The 22,164-nt window shown below is 43.1% G+C and overlaps 1 long non-coding RNA gene and 1 pseudogene across 2 annotated transcripts; both read right to left on the bottom strand.

Annotated features, from left to right (window-relative positions):
- Positions 1-1,305: 1,305 nt before the first annotated feature.
- On the bottom strand, positions 1,306-4,260 carry LOC123723815 (uncharacterized). Its single transcript, XR_006759987.2, has 2 exons — positions 1,720-4,260; positions 1,306-1,640 (listed from the first exon to the last, which is right to left on the bottom strand). It is a non-coding gene; the product is annotated as an uncharacterized LOC123723815 (long non-coding RNA).
- Positions 4,261-8,874: 4,614 nt separating this feature from the next.
- Positions 8,875-12,259, bottom strand: LOC106575316 (complex I assembly factor TIMMDC1, mitochondrial-like; annotated as a pseudogene). The gene is made up of 3 exons (XR_014381091.1): positions 11,331-12,259; positions 10,898-11,063; positions 8,875-10,719 (listed from the first exon to the last, which is right to left on the bottom strand). The product of XR_014381091.1 is annotated as a complex I assembly factor TIMMDC1, mitochondrial-like (transcript).
- Positions 12,260-22,164: the final 9,905 nt, after the last annotated feature.

Here is a 22,164-nt window from a genome sequence, read left to right on the forward strand (position 1 = left end):
CCCTGGAACAAAAGGAGACACTATTGCATTGCATTTCAACAAAAACTAATTTGCATAATAACGCTTACGTCACTTGTTGATCTGAGGAGATTCCCTCTGATAGGACATGAAATGTATTTCATTCAGATGATGGGGCGGCAGGTAGTGGTTAGTGTTGGACTTGTGACCGAAAGGTTGCAAGATCGAATCCCCAACCTGACAAGTTAAAAATCTGTCGTTCTGCCCCTGAACAAGGCAGTTAACTCACTGTTCCTAGGCCGTCATTGAAAATAAGAATTTATTCTTAACTGACTTGCCTAGTTTTATAAAGATAAAATCCTAACTTAATGACACACTAAAGCACATAGCTGTAACCGATCGTTACTGACCAAACCTTTAAAGTAGAATTAGAATGTTAGCTGTGGCTATATCTTGTCAGTCTGAGTCCTGTTCCGAGCCCCAGCTGTTACTGTGCCACATCTTGTTTACAGCAGGGGCAGAGGCTATGGTTGACCTAGTTGCTGCTGACAAGCCTAGGGGCCATCATCACAGACATGGAAACACACACACACACACACACACACACACACACACACTGTAATTGAATTTGTATGTTTCTAGACACACGCCCCACTGTGATAGCATGGAATTTACCTGCTTTATTCATTCTAACAGAATGCTGAGACTCCGATTTTTTACATTCTAAATGTTTAACATTTTTACAAAGACGCATTTACTTGAACAGTGCAGATGCAAAGTTTGGTAACAGAAAGACGGCACAAACCGTTCTTCTGTTACCAAACTTTGGATTTGCACTGTTCTTCAAATGTTTTTGAAAAATGTTCAATGGAAATTTTTAAAAGTCGTCCTTGTGCATAGAGTTGTATGGTTTGTTTAACTTTGCAATCATTGGTTTTTGTTTGGCATACATTTTAAATTGAAAACTCAGAGTCTCGGCATCATTACCGTGGAATTGCCGAGCAGTCGGATGCTTGATCATTTATCTGAACATAATGGCAATGTGATTGTGTCTTAACCTACACACTGAGCAGCAGGCAGCCTAGCGGTTCAGAGCGTTGGGACAGTAACCAAAAGGTTGCTGGTTTGAATCCCGAGCTGACTAAGTGAAAAATCTGTTGATGTGAGCTTGAGCAAGACACAACCCTAAGTTGCTCTGGATAAGAGCGTCTAGCTAAATGACTAAAATGTAGTGCTTTTCCTCAAAGTTCTTCTGAATAATGGGACCACAACTTCAGACCCACTGGCTCTCAGCCTCATGTACTTCACACACGTCATGACTAATGCAGTGAATTTCAGACCTGAAGATATTGTGTCATTATTGCCATTTATATTAAACATGTTGGAAATCATTTAAAAGTTCCAGACAAAGCAATCACATTTACAGTATAAATCATAATACAGCATCAATACATATTTTGTTGACTGAATAAGTAGGTCTCCTTTTCCATTCAACAGAAGTAAACAGAATAGAGTAGTCAACATCAACAGAAACAACAGTATGTCCTCAGGGGTGAGGAAAGTCCCACCCACCATTGTCTGTCTGTGAGGATGGCTATGATTGGTCCTTGTCTACATCCTGGGTCCGCCCACTGCTGCTCAAATCACCAATCAGGTCATCCATCAACTGCAAACGGGCACTCCTTGAGGGCGTTGGAAAAAGTGAGTGAATACTTGGAGTAAAAAAGTGTGTGTGTTTGTTTTGATGCCCATGGAATATACCATTCTGCCAGTTGTAGTTCATACAGATCTCTGCGCTCCCTCCTCCTCCTCCTCCTCTCCCAGACCGTTTCTCCTGCCAATCCCTGCATGGCGATGATCAGAGCTCCAGCCAATCCCTGCATGGCGATGATCAGAGCTCCAGCCAATCCCTGCATGGCGATGATCAGAGCTCCTGCCGGCACCCTGACAAGAGATGACATGAGCCGAGCTGACATCACCTTCATTCCAACATGTCAATGTTCTGCGTCACATTAAATTCTGTCACTGTGGCTGTCACTTACTCTCAGACTGTTATACAATACAGAGAGTTTGGCCAACTTCAGAGATGGACGCCATGTTGCTGCCTCTCTGAGCATTTCCTGTTATCGACTACACCTCTCATTCCAACCCTCCTAAACTCAGCTTAGCATGAAGAGCTGTGGTGGCTATCACTCACTTAGTAACCCGCCCCGCCCCCATCACCTCATCCATGTGTCAGGACTATGAAGGAGGTAGGGGCAGACATTTGGAGCGTGATGCGTTATCTGATTAGCTGCCTGCTTTCATCCCCCCACACCCACGTTACACCTGGCTGCGGCTGTGGGTGCTCCCGGGACTGTTTGCACACATCAAACACACAGTCCAGGTGGCTGGGCACTGAGGCAGACATGGACAGCGCTCTGCTTCGCTCTGGAGACACAGCAACATGGATGTTGGATCACATACAACCAGTCCATTACTACACTAAAAACCTTCACTGACACATTAGATATACATACAAATCAAAAGGGGGAAGAGAGGCAGGAGAGGAAAAGGATGGAGAAGACAGGTGAAGAGGAGAGGAGAGAAGGGACTAGTGCAGCAGAGATAGAGGGGGCTGGATGGAGATGAAACGCTGGCGTAACAATGGGTTGGTAAAAATAGAGGGGCAGCTGCTGCCTTGGCCTCCGTCCCTGCTCTACTGCCCAAAACACAACCCTCTGCAACGCACATGAGTCCCTCTGGCACCCAGCGCATGGCTAGGGGGAGGGCAGCTGGGTAGCAGAGGGGTTGCAGGGAGGGGGCGCAGCTGGCAGCCAGAGACTTTCTTCTCACATTCTTCAGGCTTCATAGTTCATTTTTTACCCTGCAGTATCTGGCTCCCTCAAACTGCTCCTCAAACCTCTTCTCCACTGTAAACACTATTAGTCCAGGTAACCACTTTGTTCAAAACCAGTCCGTTATTTTGCCACTGAAAACCCTTATATCATCTCACCCCATGGTTACTCCTATGGCCGTGCCTGCCACCAGTCCCCCGAGACCCAGGTTCAGCCTGAATAGGCCTCCTGTCACAGCTGCTCAAACCCACACAGGCAGGAATGTCATACTCACAAAATCACACTTACCAAGTGCCTTCAGAAAGTATTCATACCCTTGACTTATTCCACATTGTTGTGATACAGCCTGAATTCAAAAGAAACAATTCTCACCCATCTGAACACAATGCCCCATAATGATAAAGTGAAAACATGTTTTTAGAAATTAGCAAATGTTTTAAATGAAATACAGAAAAGTATTCACACTCGTGTCAATACTTTGTAGAAGCACCTTTGGTGGGGATTACAGCTTTGAGTCGTGTTGGGTATGTCTGGATCAGCTTTGCACATCTAGATTTGGGGATTTTCTCCCATTCTTCCTTGCAGATTTTTTCAACCTCTGTTAAGTTAGATGGGGAGCGGTGGTGTATTTCCACAGATTTTCAATGGGATTCAAGTCTGGGCCACTCAAGGACTTTCAGTCTTGTTCTGAAGCCATTCCAGCGTTGCTTTGGCTGTCTTTTCCCCAGTCTAAGGTTGTTTGCAATGAAGCAGGTTGTCATTAATGATTTGCCTGTATTTGTCTCCATTAATTGCTCCCTCTGTTCTTACCAGTCTCCCAGTCCATGCCGCTGAAAAGCATCCCCATAGCATGATGCTGCCACTACCATGCTTCACGGTAGGGACGGTGTTAAATGGGTGATAAGCTGTGCCTGGTTTTCTCCAGACATAGTGCTTTCCATTCAGGCCAAATCATCAGACCACAGAATATTTTGCCTTACGCTCCAAATCTTTCAAGTGCCTTTTCGCAAACTCCAGGCGTGCTGTCATGTGCCTTTTTCTCAGGAGTGGCTTCCGTCTGGCCACTCTCCCATAAAGCCCAGATTTCCCAATGATGGAGACCGCTGTGCTCTTGGAAATGTTCAACACGCTCGATTTTTTTTTATACCCTTCTCCAGATATATGCCTCCTCACAATTCTCTCTCGAAGATTTACTGTTATGCACTGTCAACTGTGGGACTTTATATAGACAAGTGTGTTTCTTTCTAAATCACGTCCAAACAATTGAATTGGCCACAGGTGGACTCCAATCAAGTTGTAGTGACATGTCAAGGATGATCAAAGGAAATTGTATGCATCTGAGCTCAATTTGGAGTGTCATAGCAAATGGGTGTGAATACTTATGTAAATTAGATGTTTTTCATTTTCAACAAATTTGCTGAAATATCTTAAAACATGTTTTCACTTTTTCCATTATGGGGTATTTATTGTGTGTAGATGGGTGCCAAGCTATTTTTGCTTTGTCATTATGGGGTATTGTGTGTAGATTGCTGAGGATATTTATTTATTTAATCCATTTTCAATTCAGGCTGTAACACAACATGTAGAATAAGTCAAGGGGTATGAATACTTTCTGAAGGCACTGTAGGAAAAGTATATTCATTATTAGCGTTTTCTTATCTAATAAATGATATTATTAACTACTAATATATATATACACACACACACACACACACACACACACCAACAATTATTTCACTAGGACCCATTTATACTAAAACACTATCATAATGACATTTTCCTAAATCACAAGACTCATATACAGTACCTTCAGAAAGTATTCAGACCCCTTGACTTTTCCCACATTTACATTACAGCCTTATTCTAAAGTGGATTAAATAAATAAATATCCTCAGCAATCTACACACAATACCCCATAATGACAAAGCAAAAATAGCTTTTTTTGTGCAAATGTATTAAAAAACAGAAATACCTTATTTACATACAGTGCCTTGCGAAAGTATTCAGCCCCCTTGAACTTTGACCTTTTCCCACATTTCAGGCTTCAAACATAAAGATATAAAACTGTAATTTTTTGTTAAGAATCAACAACGAGTGGGACACAATCATGAAGTGGAACGAAATTTATTGGATATTTCAAACTCTTTTAACAAATAAAAACTGAAAAATTGGGCGTGCAAAATTATTCAGCCCCCTTAAGTTAATACTTTGCAGCGCCACCTTTTGCTGCGATTACAGCTGTAAGTCGCTTGGGGTATGTCTATCAGTTTTGCACATCGAGAGACTGACATTTTTGCCCATTCCTCCTTGCAAAACAGCTCGAGCTCAGTGAGGTTGGATGGAGAGCGTTTGTGAACAGCAGTTTTCAGTTCTTTCCACAGATTCTCGATTGGATTCAGGTCTGGACTTTGACTTGGCCATTCTAACACCTGGATATGTTTATTTGTGAACCATTCCATTGTAGATTTTGCTTTATGTTTTGGATCATTGTCTTGTTGGAAGACAAATCTCCGTCCCAGTCTCAGGTCTTTTGCAGACTCCATCAGGTTTTCTTCCAGAATGGTCCTGTATTTGGCTCCATCCATCTTCCCATCAATTTGAACCATCTTCCCTGCCCCTGCTGAAGAAAAGCAGGCCCAAACCATGATGCTGCCACCACCATGTTTGACAGTGGGGATGGTGTGTTCAGGGTGATGAGCTGTGTTGCTTTTACGCCAAACATAACGTTTTGCATTGTTGCCAAAAAGTTTGATTTTGGTTTAATCTGACCAGAGCAGCTTCTTCCACATGTTTGGTGTGTCTCCCAGGTGGCTAGTGGCAAACTTTAAACGACACTTTTTATGGATATCTTTAAGAAATGGCTTTCTTCTTGCCACACTTCCATAAAGGCCAGATTTGTGCAGTATACGACTGATTGTTGTCCTATGGACAGAGTCTCCCACCTCAGCTGTAGATCTCTGCAGTTCATCCAGAGTGATCATGGGCCTCTTGGCTGCATCTCTGATCAGTCTTCTCCTTGTATGAGCTGAAAGTTTAGAGGGACGGCCGGGTCTTCGTAGATTTGCAGTGGTCTGATACTCCTTCCATTTCAATATTATCGCTTGCACAGTGCTCCTTGGGATGTTTAAAGCTTGGGAAATCTTTTTGTATCCAAATCCAGCTTTAAACTTCTCCACAACAGTATCTCGGACCTGCCTGGTGTGTTCCTTGTTCTTCATGATGCTCTCTGCGCTTTAAACAGACCTCTGAGACTATCACAGAGCAGGTGCATTTATACGGAGACTTGATTACACACAGGTGGATTCTATTTATCATCATTAGTCATTTAGGTCAACATTGGATCATTCAGAGATCCTCACTGAACTTCTGGAGAGAGTTTGCTGAACTGAAAGTAAAGGGGCTAAATAATTTTGCACGCCCAATTTTTCAGTTTTTTATTTGTTAAAAAAGTTTGAAATATCCAATAAATTTCGTTCCACTTCATAATTGTGGTCTCCCCTGACCTACCCCGGTCTCCCCACTGCCTACTCCTACCCTTACTTTTATTTATTATTCTTAACTGTATTTTTTTTTAAACTGCATTATTGGTTATGGGCTCGCAAGTAAGCATTTCACTGTAAGGTCTACACCTGTTGTATTCAGCGCACGTGACGAATAAAATTTGATTTGAAGACAATGCAGGAGTGGCTTCGGGACAAGTCTCAATGTCCCAGACAGAGCCCGGACTTGAACCCGATCTAACATCTCTGGAGTAGAGGTCGACCGATTATGATTTTTCAACGCCGATACCGATTATTTGAGGACCAAAAAAAATCAGATACCGATTAATCGCCCGATTTTTTTTATTTGTAATAATGACAATTACAACAATACTGAATGAACACTTATTTTAACTTAATATAAACATCAATAAAATCAAGTTAGCCTCAAATAAATAATGAAACATGTTAAATTTTGTTTAAATAATGCAACAACAAAGTGTTGGAGAAGAAAGTAAAAGTGTAATATGTGCCATATAAAAAAGCTAACGTTTAAGTTCATGGCTCAGAACATATGAAAGCTGGTGGTTCCTTGTAACATGAGTCTTCAATATTCCCAGGTAAGAAGTTTTAGGTTGTATAGGAATTATAGGACTATTATAGGAATTATAGGACTATTTCTCTCTATACCATTTGTATTTCATATACCTTTGACTATTGGATGTTCTTATAGGCACTTTAGTATTGCCAGTGTAACAGTATAGCTTCCGTCTCTCTCTTCGCCCCTACCTTGGCTCGAAACAGGAACACATCGACAACAGCCACCCTTGAAGCATCGTTACCCATCGCTCCATAAAAGCCGCGGCCCTTGCAGAGCAAGGGGAACAACTACTCCAAGTCTCAGAGCAAGTGACGTTTGAAACGCTATTAGCGCGCACCCCGCTAAATAGCTAGCCATTTCACATCGGTTACACCAACCTAATCTCGGGAGTTGATTGAGCCGTTTATGACTTCAAGCCGATGCTTGAAGCACAGCGAAGAGCTGCTGGCAAACGCACGAAAGTGCTGTTTAAATGAATGCTTACGAGCATGCTGCTGCCTACCATCACTCAGTCAGACTGCTCTATCAAATAATAGACTTAATTATAACATAATAACACACAGTAATATGAGCCTTTGGTCATTAATATGGTCGAATCTGGAAACTATCATTTCGAAAACAAAACGTTTATTCTTTCAGTGAAATACGGAACCGTTCCGTATTTTATCTAACGGATGGCATCCCTAAATCTAAATATTCCTGTTACATTGCACAACCTTCAATGTTATGTCATAATTATGTACAATTCTGGCAAATTAATTACAGTCTTTGTTAGGAATAAATGGACTTCACACAGTTCGCAACGAGCCAAGTGGCCCAAAAAGCTGCATATACCCTGACTGCTTGCACGGAACGTAAGATAAGTGACACAATTTCCCTAGTTATAAGAAATTCATGTTAGCAGGCAATATTAACTAAATATACAGGTTTAAAAATATATATTCGTGTATTGATTTTAAAGAAAGGCATTGATGTTTATGGTTAGGTACACATTGGTGCAACGACAGTGCTTTTTTTCGCGAATGTGCTTGTTAAATCATCACCCGTTTGGCGAAGTAGGCTGTGATTCGATGAGAAATGAACAAGCACCGCATCGATTAAAGATAAACTAGTAATATCATCAGCCATGTGTAGTTAACTAGTGATTATGTTAAGATTGATTGTTTTTTATGAGATAAGTTTAATGCTAGCTAGCAACTTACCTTGGATTCTTGCTGCCCTCGCGTAACAGGTAGTCAGCCTGCCACGCAGGCTCCTCGTGGAGTGCAATGTAAGGCAGGTGGTTAGAGCGTTGGACTAGTAACCGGAAGGTTGCAAAAACGAATCCCCGAGCTGACAAGGTAAAAATCTGTCGTTCTGCCCCTGAACAAGGCAGTTAACCCACCGATCCTAGGCTGTCATTGAAAATAAGAATGTGTTCTTAACGGACTTGCCTAGTTAAATAAAGGTGTAAAAGAAAAAAAAGTAATATTATTATTTCTAAAAAAAATCGGCCACAATCGGTGTTCAAAAATACCGATTACCGATTGTTATGAAAACTTGAAATCGGCCATTCCGATTAATCGGTCGACCTCTACTCTGGAGAGACCTGAAAATAGCTGTGCAGCAACGTTCCCCATCCAACCTGACAGAACTTCCCAAATACAGGTGTGCCAAGCTTGTAGCATCATACCCAAGAAGACTCAAGGCTGTAATTGCTTCCAAAGGTGCTTCAACAAAGTACTCAGTAAAATGTCTGAATACTTATGTAAATGTGATGTTTCTGGTTTTGCTTTGTCATTATGGGTTATTGTGTGCAGATTGATGAGGGAAAAAAAAAACATTTAATACATTTTAGAATAAGGCTGTAACCTAACAAAATGTGGAAAAGTCAAGGGGTCTGAATACTTTCCGAAGGCAATATATACAGTACCAGTCAAAAGTTGACACCTACTCATTCAAGGGCTTTTCTATATTTTTACTATTGTTTACATTGTAGAATAATAGTGAAGACATCGAAACTATGAAATAACACATATGGAATCATGTAGTAACCAAAAAAGTGTTAAACAAATCAAAAATATATTTTGTATTTGAGATTATTCAAAGTAGCCACCCTTTGCCTTGATGACAGCTTTGCACACTCTTGGCATTCTCTCAACCAGCTTCATGAGGTAGTCACCTGGAATGCATTTCAATTAACAGGTGTGCCTTAAGTTAATCTGTGGAATTTCCTTCTTAATGCGTTTGAGCCAATCAATTGTGTTGTGACAAGGTAGGGCTTGTATACAGAAGATAGCCTTATTTGGTAAAAGACCAAGTCCATATTATGTCAAGAACAGCTCAAATAAGCAAAGTGAAACAACAGTCCATCATTACTTTAAGACATGAAAGTGAGTCAATCCGGAAAATTTCAAGAACTTCAAAAGTTTCTTAAAGTGCAGTCGCAAAAACCATCAAGCACTATGATGAAAATGGCTCTCATGAGGACCGCCACAGGAAAGGAAGACCCAGAGTTACCTCTGCTGCAGAGGATAAGTTCATTAGAGTTACCAGCCTCAGAAATTGCAGCCCAAATAAATGCTTCACAGAGTTTAAGTAACAGACACATCTCAACATCAACTGTTCAGAGGAGACTGCGTGAATCAGGCATTCATGGTCGAATTTCTACAAAGAAACCACTACTAAAGGACAACAATAATAAGAAGAGAGTTGCTTGGGCCAAGAAACATGAGCAATGGACATTAGACCGGTGGAAAATGTGAGATTTTTGGTTCCAACCGCCATGTCTTTGTGAGAAGCAGAGCAGGTGAACAAATGATTGCCCCATTTGTTGTTCCCGCCATGAAGCATGGAGGAGGTTTGATAGTGTGCTTTGCTGGTGACACTGTCGGGTGATTTATTTAGAATTCAAGGCACACTTAACAAGCATGGCTACCACAGCATTCTGCAGCGATACACCATCCCATCTGGTTTGTGCTTAGTGGGACTATCATTTGTTTTTCAAAAGTACAATGACTCAACATTCCTCCAGGCTGTGTAAGGGCTATTTGACCAAGAAGGAGCGTGATGGAGTGCTGCATCAGATGACCTGGCCTCCACAATCACCCGACCTCAACCCAATTGAGATGGTTTTGGATGAGTTGGACCGCAGTGAAGGAAAAGCAGCCAACAAGTGCTTGGCATATGTGGGAACTCCTTCAAGACTATTGGAAAAGCATTCCTCATGAAGCTGGTTGAGAGAATGACAAGAGTGTGCAAAGCTTTCATCAAGGCAAAGGGTGGCTACTTTGAAGAATCTCAAATATATAATATATTTTTATTTGTTTAACACTTTTTTGTTTACTACATGATTCTATATGTGTTATTTAATAGTTTTGATGTCTTCACTATTATTCTACAATGTAGAAAATAGTAAAAATAAAGAAAACCCCTTGAATAAGTAGGTGTGTCCAAACTTTTGACTGGTACTCTGTGTCTTATGAATTATTACAGTAAAGTACTTGAATAAGTGTGGGTGTGTATAATACATTGAGGCATCCTCTCCATTTGAAGTAACTCATCTCCTGCTGCTGCGTAGTGGCTAAGGGAATACTTGTCTCTGCACACAGACAGGCCTGTGCTCACAGAACACACACACACACACACACACACACACACACACACACACAGAGAGAAAGAGAAAGAGAATCAACCAATGTTAATCAGCACAGGAGAACAAACTAATATAGTGGCCACAGAGGAAAGAGTCCCATAGTCATGTAGTCATTGTTTACTGGAATAATGTGACGAAGGCTGCCACTCTCCAGCTCCACCTCCAGCCGTACCTCACAAAGCCCCGGATGGCTGCGTTATGGGCAGAACGCTGGGGGAGAACAACGACAACACAGAGCCTCCATCAACACAAGACAAACATAAAATACGAATTAGACAGACACAATGTGCTTTCGCTGCACTTGGGAAAACGTATACAAAAGCATTGACATCGTATTGCATTTATGTATGTAGTGGCCTGCTGTTAATTCACAACCGCAGACACTCACCACAGCTTCCACCCGGCTGTGGTATATCTCAGCCTGGTGGAGCAGGATGAACCTCTCCCTGGCGTGCCAGGGGGCAGGCAGCCCTCCGTAGATCATGCCAGCCAAGGCGGCAGCTAAGGTACTCTTCACCACGCTGGAGAGCTCTTCTGGATACTTCTGCATTTCACTGGGAACACAGGGAAGGGGTGTATAAACAAACTTTAAAATCAAACAGAGAATTTTTAGACCATTTTTAAAGCCCAGTAAGGCAAGGATGCTTATGCTACACTAGAATTCTGGAACCTTCTAAACTAACTGGAACCTTCTAAACTAAGTGCAGGCTGGAAAACTCATCCGCTGCACTGATAAGCAATGGGGAGTGCTCCCTGATGGTCATGGGTTTACTTGACTAAGCCACAAACAATAGGAGAGAGGCATCACGGTCATAACTTACTCCCTGTCGAAGAGATCCTTGATGCGGTCCCATCCAGTGTCTGGGAACTCTGGCTTGCCCACGAGGCTGGGCAGAGGGGAGGGGATCCGATCTGTACCGGGGCAGGCGTCTCACTGTCAGCTGCATGGACCCTGGGGAGGAGGCGCCCCAGGGAGGGCATGGCTAGCTGGAGGAGACCCCACAGTGGTCCAGTGCAGAGGCTGCCTACTGACATGGGGCTGGGGACACCCAGGGCCGTTCAGGAGGATGCATCATGAACGCTTCACCAGCAATGGGAGCTGGATCTGAGAACCCATGGCCAGGAGCTAGGATGTTACAGCTAATCCTTTTGCTAAATAAATGTCCTTTGGGCAGATGAATAGAGAGCAAATGGACAAAATACATACACAGTGCAACAGCTGTTTTAATACCGCATCTGACATTGCATAGTCATTGTTGATATATGCATATTATGTCTGTATGAAGTAGAGTGTGCAATATTCTAAAATAGAATACCCATTGTACATTTCCAGGGTTGGTATTTATTGTTATGGAACTTTAACACTTGCTGGAACATTGACAAATAATGTCTACACTGGTTGGAAGTTATGACATATAGGTCAACAACACCCAAGCCGAAGTAGAGGTGACCACTTATGTAGCTATCGTACGAAGCAGACTGAACGACAAAACGATACAATGTTACGTTTGCATACAAATGGAGCAGGTGAGGTGACACGGTTACCAAAGACGGTACATGTCTTCACCGTAACTTCCAAGTTCTCAAAGCATATTGTTCCATGCGAAGAAGCAGCGAGATAAGGGGGATTCATCATGCTAGCTGTGTAAGCTAACTTGTTCAGCAGTTCCGTGCTTTATAAAGCAAGGTCTATTATTTGTCTGACGTAGTTAAGCATAGTTATATTACAGACTACGTTTGAACAGTTAAATTGTTTACTGGAGTATTTTACCTATTTAATCTGAAATGTTCTTGTAGTTGGTCTTTCCCACCTGCTTCTGCTCTCCACCGGCACACCGCTGAACTGCTAGCTGGTAAATTGAAGATATCTAGTTGGAGAGCACCCCCTTCAGGTGGAGGACCAAATATACACATTATTGGGAGACCATTCTGAATTGACTTGAGATTTGAGGTGTTTATTAGAGGTGAAAATGATACATTCGATATAAAATGTTATTGCATCATATCACAACATTGTCATTGTGTTTCATGCCAAAAATAGCATCAATTACTATTAATTAAAGGCCAACAGACAAACCAAAACTATTCCACTGACTTCACAGGTGAATCAACCTGCCCATGATATTACCATCTCTGTGCATACAATACTCTGACTAACCATGAAGATCACGTCATATGTTTTGACCACAAGCTGAGCTTAGTCTTTTGGCATTGTACCTCTTACTCAAGACAATACACAGCACAAAGTATCTTACATACGTGTGTGCCACAGCTGTAGAATCAGAGAACACATACATTCTACAATGGGAATACTAGAACATATTCAACATTTCAGTGCCATTATGGCTTATACTCATCTTCTCCAAGGCAGGTCCAAGTAAAGTAGTATAATGACAGTGTGTTTGACAACATGGCATTCTACATTAATGAATAACATTTTATTGGCACTGAGTGTAGTTATTTACTGCTTAATATGTAATGTTTCAAGCTACATCATATCAGTATATGGCAATGGTAGTGCATTGTTCTTCTTAAACAGAGGCAACACTCTGAGGTGAGGAGTGTTTTGGTTGCGTTTGTAGTTGAATGGACCACGGGCAATAAAATGGAAGACGTAAGTATCAACTCCTGAGCAGCATACAGGGCTTCGGTCACCCACTAGAGGGCAGTACGGGAAAGCAGATGGAAAATGGCCTTTTAGGTGTAATTTCCCAGAAACAACAAATTTCATTGATTTTTCACACAATTTCAGTGTGGGGTGAGATAGCAGAAATCAGTTGATGGCAAACGCTATCAAGCTCTTCCTAAATCCTCTACTCTAAGTTCCTTTCGAGGCGTAAAGTCACTGATATTTTGAGCATGGAAAGACTAAATACCAGGCCTGGGTTAAAATACATGTGTATTTGATCATTTGTTATTTAAATACTTAAATACAGAGAAAATAAGTATTTTCAAATAATGTGGCCCGAATCAACTACTTCTATTGGGATTATTTGAAAGTACTTACTATTTGAAAGTACTGTATTTTCAGAGGGGTTGGGTTAAATGCAGAAGACACATTTCAGTTGTATAAGTGAATAGGTATCCCCCTTTCATATACTAATTTCAACAACAACAACAAAAATCTAATACCTGGGCTAAATGCATGGGAGTGTATTTGAGTATTTTCAAATACTTTTCAAGTGTATTTCCAAATACATTCCAATATTCAACTACTTGTCTTTTCAAAGAAAAATATATTTGAAAGTAATTATAATACCATAAACAGTATTTGAACCCAGGTCTGCTAAATACAAACTGTAAACTTTGCGATAGAACCAACATATACAGTATCCGACTCTTTCTGTGTGCTAATCCCAATGGTAATTTCAATCCCAAAGAGCCGCTTTCTTTTTACAGCGTTTTTCCAACTCCTAAATCGTCTATAACACAATACTTTAAAAAAGGTACTCCATTACATCTAACCCTATGGAGAATCTATGGGGAGACCACAGCCTAAATGTGAAGACCAGCAATTCCTCATTCTAAGACCAGCATTAGGGACATTAATAAGCAGTGTGAACAAATATCAATCTGCCGCTATCTATTGACTGGATCTCCATATAGTCCATACAGAGTGACCCCTCCCCCCCTCTTGCTCGGTCACAGTTCTGTCCTCCCATGCTTGTGGATGACCTGATTGTAGTTAGTCCTCCTCTGGAGTTTATACTTGAGCAGCCCACCAAACTCAGTGAGGAGTCTCTCGCAGTAACACGACACGTCCTCCATCCTCAGGTGTTCCAGGATGAACCGTTGACCCCTGGAGGCAGAGGTTGGTCAACTAACATAAGTCAACAATATCAATAGTCTGATTATTTAGCATGCTGCTGTACAAGCTGTGAGAAAACAGACAGACTGGTTACATTAACTATAGCCATTCTTTCTAGTTCACAACCCAGCTTGTTACCTAACGGGAATCTCTTGAGCTATTTCATCGTTTTCATTCAAACTGTAGCAGTTCCCTGGTAAGACAGAAAAAGGGGACATCATTATAGATATAACAGAGAACATTCAGATATTAGACAAACCACATATTTCACTACACTGCCCATGGAGCAGGTTGACAGTTGAACAGGTGAACAGTTATGACACACAGCCAAGCCAGACAGGTCACCTGAGGTCAGAGAGGTCCTGTTTGACAGGGATGTAGTGTACCCGGGGCAGCAGCTGGGGATAGAAGAACTCCAGGATGGAAAACCAGAGAGCCACACAGGAACAGGTGCTTGAGGCGGAAGCTGGCCGCCACGCCCCGGAAGTTGAACAGGTACCTGAGGGGCTAGAGGTCAGATGATGAGGTAGGAATTGTGGTGGAAATCACAATGTGTACAGGGTAGTCCAGGGTAGTCCTGTGTGGCTCAGTTGGTAGAGCATGGTGTTTGCAACGTCAGGGTTGTGGGTTCAATTCCCACGGGGGACCAGTACGGGGGGAAAAAAATGTATGAAATGTATGCATTCACTACTGTAAGTCGCTCTGGATAAGAGCGTCTGCTAAATGACTAAAATGTAATGTAAAACTGTAAGGATAAAGTTAACCCTGTCCTTGGTAATTGGTAGTCTGTAACGGTGAGTTAATGATTTGGAGCCCTGGCCTGACATGTAACTGACGCTGACGATGCACACCTGTAGTATTTCATACCATAGCTGAAGGTTTAAGATAAATAACCAGGGTTAATTAACAGACCTTTGAAACAGGTAACGGAAGTTTCCCTCTCAAGTCATGAAAACCAGGGCCGTATTTTCTCAGTCAATCTAAAAATCTCTGAAGCTAAAAACATTTTTTTAGGCTGACCTGGAAAACGCCAGTGAGTGTCAGAGAGTGACGCCACATCTATGCACTTGATGTAAAACATTGTATACACAAAACCAAGCGCAATGCAATTCCACCATAATATCCTGTTCTTACTTGTATTGACAGTGCTCCACCAGGGGAATCTCCTGAGCTGGTGGTCTACCTAGTGTGTCCTAAGAAAAAAATAAGAAGATATTGAACAGTTGTTGATATTGCGGTTGAAAAACATAGCACTGCTCTCAGTGCATTCAAGCGGCTGGTAGCCTAGTGGTTAGAGCGTTGGGCCAGTAACCGAAAGGTTGCTAGATCGAATCTCCGAGCTGACAAGGTAAAAAAATAAAAAACTGTTGTTCTGCCCCTGAACAAGGCAGTTAACCCACTGTTCCTAGGTCGTCATTGTTAATAAAAATGTGTTCTTAACTGACTTGCCTTGTTAAATAAAAAAGCCACTGTCACACAGACATTTGCATTGGTAGTTCCAGACGGACCTTCTCAGACTTCCAGGCCTGGTTCTTGGTGTACTCAGCATCCACCAGGTCTGGAGCCTCTCTGGACAGAAGGACCAGGGGGTCCTTCTCAGGACTAGTCCTGGAGCCTCTGAAGTATCCTCTGGACTCCTTCCTCTTCCAGGGCCACTGTGCAGAGTGTTTGTGAATAACAGAGAAAATGATCTGGTAGTATAAAATACAAATGTTTCCTTGTAACACAAGTAGGTCAAACCTACTTTATGAGGTCCCATCGTCCTAGTCCAGTGGGATATAGAACGATGGATACATGATGTCCTTGTAGTCAACAGTCTAAATGCACACAACACACTTTCATTTTACACTAACAAATGCCATCACATTGGACAACAACTCTTTTACTACTTCCAACAAATATATCTAATTTACAAAAGTAAAAACATATTTCTAAATAACATAAACAAGCAACACTGTTGTGTGTGTGTGTGATGAGGACATGCATGGTCGCAGAGCTGACCTTACTGAAAGACTGGACAGGCAGGATAGGCTGCACCCAGCCTGGTACCTGAGGGTATTCCCGCACATTCACCACCATCTCCACGTCTGGCAACTTGTCAATCACCTGCAGGATGAAGTGCTCCACCCCACTACAACTAAACCAATCAGAGAGACAGGCGGCTGAGACATGACACTACACCTAAACCAATCAGAGAGACAGGCAGCTGAGACATGACACTACACCTAAACCAATCAGAGAGACAGGCAGCTGAGACATGACACTACACCTAAACCAATCAGAGAGACAGGCAGCTGAGACATGACACTACACCTAAACCAATCAGAGAGACAGGCAGCTGAGACATGACACTAAACCTAAACCGACCAGATAGACAGGCGGGTGTGACATGACACTAAACCTAAACCAATCAGAGAGACAGGCGGGTGAGACATGACGCTACACCTAAACCAATCAGAGAGACAGGCAGCTGAGACATGACACTACACCTAAACCAATCAGAGAGACAGGCAGGTGAGACATGACACTACACCTAAACCAATCAGAGAGACAGGCGGGTGAGACATGACACTACACCTAAACCAATCAGAGAGACAGGCGGGTGAGACATGACACTACACCTAAACCAATCAGAGAGACAGGCGGCTGAGACATGACACTACACCTAAACCAATCAGAGAGACAGGCGGGTGAGACATGACACTACACCTAAACCAATCAGAGAGACAGGCGGCTGAGACATGACACTACACCTAAACCAACCAGAAAGACAGGCGGGTGTGACATGACACTACACCTAAACCAATCAGAGAGACAGGCGGGTGTGACATGACACTACACCTAAACCAATCAGAGAGACAGGCGGGTGAGACATGACACTACACCTAAACCAATCATAGAGACAGGCAGCTGAGACATGACACTACACCTAAACCAATCAGAGAGACAGGCGGGTGAGACATGACACTACACCTAAACCAATCAGAGAGACAGGCAGCTGAGACATGACACTACACCTAAACCAATCAGAGAGACAGGCGGGTGAGACATGACACTACACCTAAACCAATCAGAGAGACAGACGAGACATGATGACTGTATCATATTAACTAGCTCGCTACTGCTATAGGCCTAAAGATAATACATGTTACTAAATGATCGACCACTAATTAATGGACCACATTTATCATACAAAACCAGGGTCTGATTTCTAAGTTTGATGAGAAACACTTGCACAGACAAACTCAGATGTGTACACAGACTAATTGTAATGTTTTGTTTCCACACCTGGCTGGGAACATACAGTTCGGTTCAGTTTACCATTAATGATTTGGTAATGGGTGCCCACACCACGACGGAGCGTGTCCGCCATGAGCTCCTCAGACACTCCCTCTCTGATTGGCCGTAGGTCATCATTCAAGACACTGGATGGATTGAGGACAATGGAGAGAGAATGAAGGATCTGCTCTAACAAGGTAACCAACGGCTTTATGTTAAAAAGCTGAAACCCTTTTGTATAGCAATATTGTTTTCATGGGGAGCAACATCTGTTCTCCTGCATGCATTACCTGAGATGGCAACTGCAGTTGTATGGGCTGCAAGGGTTGTATTGTTGTGTGGCTTTGGTGATCTTTTCAAGGTATATCTGCCACCTGCCACCATTACCTAATAAAACAGAGCTTGTTCGGCAAAGAGCATGCACTTCCTGGACTACTGAGATACCGATCAGTATGCATGATTGCTTACACACTGAAAGCCTGTGGCAAAGGCTACTTACACTGCCTTGGGTTGTAAATATGGGATAAGCTGCACACTAGTATTTAGAAGAGACTGAGGTCAGGAAAGGCAACCTGGTCTCAGAGCATTTTGTATTATTCTGTACATAAATCTAAGACACTCCATTTCGTATGATATGTTACAAATTGCAATTAATATGATATGTTACGTATTCCAATTTGTTGTGGCTAACATTAGCTAGGTGGTTAACTTCAGCTAGCGGTTTGGGTTAAGGTTAAGATTTAGGGTTAGCTAACATTTTAAGTAGTTTCAAAGTTGCTAATTAGCTAAAATTGTCCATGATGAGATTCGAACACGCAACCTTTGGGTTCCTCGACGTTTGCGTTATATGCCCACCAGACCATCCACCCTCCTTTTGTTTTTACCTTGAGTAACCTTCTGTCTTATGTAACGATACCAAATGTAAAATACTGTATTTTGCTAATTTAGTATGTCAGATTTACATTTACTTTGTTACAACTAGTCTATGAGACCAGGCTGGGAAAGGTTAGGGTAAACATCAGATAACCCGAACTAACGTTACAAGTAACGTTACTACAAGTAACGAAGCTAGCACCAATTAGCCTGGAGCTAGCCCATGCTAGGCCCATATCCCAGCTAGCAGAAGAAGCCCAACAGCCTCTCCTGGTCTATAATACCCTTTTTGCCAACTGGCCCGAACCCCCTTCTACTGCCGGTACGGGGAACGGAACCCCACCAATCCTTCACGACTGGACTACCGACGAAATGCGCTCGAGGGGGTACTCAAACTGGCTCCGCGGCACTGCTAGCCACGGCCCGCTAACGTCAGCTGTCTAGAGCACACCGGACTGTTAGCTTAAGAGGCCCATTGGGCAAATTCTTCGGCCACTATACCTATTTTTCCAATTGGCTTGGTTTACCACATGGAGCCCTACTGATCCGTCTGCCGACATATTCAGCACGAGGGGGCCACAACAGACTTTCTTCCGTCGCAACGTCCTTCTAAGGCCCTTCTGCTAGCTGCTAGCCCCGGCACTCTAGCTGCCTGAAGCCACTCACTGGACTCCCATGATTACTCGGCTACGCATGCCTCTCCCGAACGTCAATATGCCTTGTCCATTGCTGTTTTGGTTAGTATTTATTGCCTTATTTCACTGTAGAGCTTCTAGCCCGGCTCAATAGGCCTTAGTGAACACTTTTATTCCACCTCCAACACATTTGGTGACATCACCTGGTTTAAATGATATTCCTAGAGACAATATCTCTTTCATCGTCACTCTATGCACAGCTTTACCCCCACTGTATTCACATCCTACCATACCTTTGTCTGTACATTATGCCTTGAATCTATTCTACCGTGCCCAGAAATCTGTTCCTTTTACACTCTGTTCTGAACGTACTAGGCGACCAGTTCCTTTAGCCGTACCCTTATCCTACTCTGTTCCTCTGGTGATGTAGAGGTTAATCCAGGCCCTGCAGTGCCTAGCTCCACTCCTATTCCCCAGACGCTCTCATTTGTTGACTTCTGTAACTGTAAAAGCCTTGGTTTCATGCATGTTAACATTAGAAGCCTCCTCCCTAAGTTTGTTTTATTCACTGCCCAAGCACACTCTGCCCACCCGGATGTCCTAGCCGTGTCTGAATCCTGGCTCAGGAAGAGCATCAAAAACGCTGAAGTTTCCATCCCTAACTATAACATTTTCCGACAAGATAGAACTGCCAAAGGGGGCGGAGTTAGCCTGCAGAGTTCTGTCTTACTATCCAGGTCTGTGCCCAAACAATTCGAGCTTCTACTTTAAAAAAAATCCTCCTTTCCAGAAACAAGTCTCTCACTGTTACCGCTTGCTATAGGCCACCCTCTGCCCCCAGCTGTGCCCTGGACACCATATGTGAACTGATTGCCCCCCCATCTATCTTCAGAGCTTGTGCTGCTCGGTGACCTAAACTAGGACATGCTTAACACCCCGGCCATCCTACAATCTAAGCTTGATGCCCTCAATCTCACACAAACTTTCAATGAACCCACCAGGTACAACCCCAAATCTGTAAACACTGGCACCCTCATAGATATCATCTTAACTAACTTGCCCTCCAAACAGACCTCTGTTGTTTTCAACCAAGATCTCAGCGATCACTGCCTCATTGCCTGCATCCGTAATGGGTCTGTGGTCAAACGACCACCCCTCATCACTGTCAAACGCTCCCTAAAACACTTCAGCGAGCAGGCCTTTCTAATCGACCTGGCCCGGGTATCCTGGAAGGATATTGACCTCATCCCTTCAGTAGAGGATGCCTGGTCATTCTTTAAAAGTGCCTTCCTCACCATTTTAAATAAGCATGTCCCATTCAAAAAATGTAGAACCAGGAACAGATATAGCCCTTGGTTCTCTCCAGACCTGACTGCCCTTGACCAGCGCAAAAGCATCCTGTGGCGTTCTGCATGAGCATCGAATAGCCCCTGTAATATGCAACTTTTTAGGGCAGTTAGGAACCAATATACACAGGCAGTTAGGAAAGCTAAGGCTAGCTTTTTCAAGCAGAAATTTGCATCCTGTAGCACAAACACAAAAAAGTTCTGAGACACTGTGAAGTCCAGGGTGGAATAAGAGCACCTCCTCCCAGCTGCCCACTGCACTGAGGCAAGGAAACACTGTCACCCCCGATAAATCCACTATAATTGAGAATTTCAATAAGCATTTTTCTATGGCTGACCATGCTTTCCACCTGTCTACCCCTACCCCGGTCAACAGCCCTGCACTCCCCACAGCAACTCGCCCAAGCCTCCCCAATTTCTCCTTCACCCAAATCCAGATAGCCGATTTTCTGAAAGTGCTGCAAAAGCTGGACCCTTACAAATCAGCCGGGCTAGACAATCTGGACCCTCTCTTTCTAAAATTATCTGCCAAAATTGTTGCAACCCCTATCACTAGCCTGTTCAAACTCTCTTTTGTATCGTCTGAGATTCCCAAAGATTGGAAAGCTGCAGCGGTCATCCCCCTCTTCAAAGGGGGAGACACTCTAGACCCAAACTGCTACAGACCTATATCTATCCTACCCTGCCTTTCTAAGGTCTTCGAAAGCCAAGTTAACAAACAGATTACCGACCATTTAGAATCTCACCATACCTTCTCCGCTATGCAATCTGGTGTCTGAGCTGGTCATGGGTGCACCTCAGCCACGCTCAAGGTCCTAAATGATATCATAACCACCATCGATAAGAGACATTACTGTGCAGCCGTATTCATCGACCTGGCCAAGGCTTTCGACTTTGTCAATCACCACATTCTTATTGGCAGACTCAACAGCCTTGGTTTCTCAAATGATTGCCTCGCCTGGTTTACCAACTACTTCTCTGATAGAGTTTAGTGTGTCAAATCGGAGGGCCTGTTGTCCGGACCTCTGGCAGTCTATGGGGCTGCCACAGGGTTCAATTCTCGGGCCGACTCTCTTCTCTGTATACATCAATGATGTCGCTCTTGCTGCTGGTGATTCTCTGATCCACCTCTACGCAGGCGACACCATTCTGTATACTTCTGGCCCTTCTTTAGACACTGTGTTAACTAACCTCCAGACGAGCTTCAATGCCTTACAACTCTCCTTCCGTGGCCTCCAACTGCTCTTAAATGCAAGTAAAACTAAATGCATGCTCTTCAACCGATCACTGCCCGCACCTGCCCGCCTGTCCAGCACTACTACTCTGGACGGCTCGGACTTAGAATATGTGGATAACTACAAATACCTAGGTGTCTGGTTAGACTGTAAACTCTCCTTCCAGACTCACATTAAGCTTCTCCAATCCAAAATTAAATCTAGAATCGGCTTCCTATTTCGCAACAAAGCATTCTTCACTCATGCTGCCAAACATACCCTCGTAAAACTGACCATCCTACCGATCCTCGACTTCGGCGATGTCATTTATAAAATAGCCTCCAACACTCTACTCAACAAATTGGATGCAGTCTATCACAGTGCCATCTGTTTTGTCACCAAAGCCCCATATACTACCCACCACTGTGACCTGTACGCTCTCGTTGGCTGGCCCTCGCTTCACTCAAACCCACTGGCTCCAGGTCATCTGTAAGTCTCTG

The sequence above is a fragment of the Salmo salar genome, chromosome 17 (genome assembly GCF_965601325.2).
Source record: "Salmo salar chromosome 17, fSalSal1, whole genome shotgun sequence".
NCBI classification, from domain to species: Eukaryota; Metazoa; Chordata; class Actinopteri; order Salmoniformes; family Salmonidae; genus Salmo; species Salmo salar.